The following is a 1,791-nucleotide window of genomic DNA, read 5'->3' as shown; positions in this document are numbered from 1 at the left end:
CATAACAGGATTCAAGCTATTTATAGCAGAGCACTCTTCAAAGTCTCCTGGTAATTTCATGGCATCTAGAACGTTAAATTTAACTTCTTCATTATTTACCCTCATTGTAATTTCTCCCTTCCTTACATTAAAAACTGTATCCCCAGTGGCTAGAAATGGTCTTCCCAAAATAATGGGAACGTCTAAGTCTGCCTCGCAATCTAGAATGATAAAGTCCGCAGGGAAAATGAATTTGTCCACCTGGACTAAAACATCTTCTATCTTTCCCTCAGGTCTTATAATAGATCTATCTGCTAGTTGGAGGGTAACCGTAGTAGGTCTAGCTTCTCCTATGCCTAAAGATTTGAAATTCCTCATTGATGCCGCTTGGGATTGTATCACTGCGTCGGTTCGGGCCATGTACTCCTTCATCATATTCTCAAGATTTGAGTTGTTATTGTGAACTGGTGGAGTCTGTGTTCTCTGATTGTACTGCTGTTGCGGTGGTGGGATGTATTGCTGTGTAGGTGGAACATAGGGCTGCTTGTTCTGTTGGCTCTGCCCTTGACTAAAACCGCTCGAACCTCCTTGACCTCCCCATGAGAAATTAGGGTGGTGCCTCCAACCTGGGTTGTAGGTGTTCGAATATGGGTTAAAGTTCCTATTGTTCCCATGTCCTACATAAAAAACGGAAGCAGGGTTATGTGGACAATTATCATAAATATGGTTTTCACTGCAAAATGAACAAATGAGATCGTTGACTTGGCAAACAGGGGCAGGAGTGCAATAATCCGACTGCACAGGTTGTATCGGCGTGGCTAATGGATTTTTTATTCCCAATGCCATCTCTTTTAGCCTCTGGTTCATTGTAACCATCTCTTTTTGCATCGAGGTCGCAATGTCCAGAGCCAAAACTCCAGCTGGATCTTGCTTCTTTGGTGCTGCCCTAGATCTTTGCGAACACCATAGTTCGTTGTGTGAAGCTAAGTCATTTAGGATGTCAACTATCTCGTTGAATGTCTTCTTTGTAAAGGCTCCGTTGGCAGCATTGTTTAGCATCATCTTAGTAGGATGATCTAAGCCTCTAAAGAAATGTTCTATCTGGATGCATGCCGGCAAGCCATGGTTCGGACATTTCCTGATTAGTTCTTTAAATCTCTCCCACGCCTCGTGAACAGGTTCACGATCATACTGTCTAAAAGAGATGATCTCCTCTCTGATATCAGCGTGGCGAGTAGGTGGGAAGAATTTTGTTAAGAACTTCTCCACTAACGACCCCCATGTGGTGATGGATCCCGGTGGAAATGCATTGAGCCATGCTCTAGCTTGGTCCTTCAAAGAAAATGGAAAAAGTGTTAGTCTCAGAGCATCGTCTGTTATACCAGGTAATCGAAATGCATTTGCAATTTGAATGAATGATTTCAGATGATCATGTGGATCCTCATGTTCCTGCCCTCCAAAATGTCCAATTGTCTGCAACATTTGGAACATCATTGGTTTAAGCTCAAAGTTTACGTGGGCTGGAATAGGGTTGACTATCCCTGAATCAAAGTTCTGAAAAGCCGTGGCGGCATATTCTCGCATTGCCACGTCTCTGTTGTCCGCTATCTGGATATGGTTGAATTCATCATTTCTTGCATGATCCCTCATATTACCGTTAACAGCAGGTGGATCAACCGGATCACGAGGTGGAATATCTGCCATTGATGTGCTCGTACTCTCTACCTCACTTTCAGGACTGATTTCACCTTCTCTCTCTTTTTGCTTTTCTAGTTGTTTTCGAAGTCTTTGCTCCTTTCGAGTTTTTCGAAG

General features: G+C 43.1%; 1 non-coding gene across 1 annotated transcript; it reads left to right on the top strand.

Annotated features, from left to right (window-relative positions):
• Positions 1 to 1,096: 1,096 nt before the first annotated feature.
• On the top strand, positions 1,097 to 1,203 carry LOC148211383 (small nucleolar RNA R71). Its single transcript, XR_015791150.1, has one exon. It is a non-coding gene; the product is annotated as a small nucleolar RNA R71 (small nucleolar RNA).
• Positions 1,204 to 1,791: the final 588 nt, after the last annotated feature.

This window comes from Momordica charantia, assembly GCF_013281855.1.
Source record: "Momordica charantia cultivar OHB3-1 chromosome 5 unlocalized genomic scaffold, Mcharantia_2.0 BLBB01000005.1, whole genome shotgun sequence".
Taxonomy (NCBI): Eukaryota; Viridiplantae; Streptophyta; class Magnoliopsida; order Cucurbitales; family Cucurbitaceae; genus Momordica; species Momordica charantia.
This window is presented reverse-complemented; position numbering and strand designations above follow the sequence as displayed.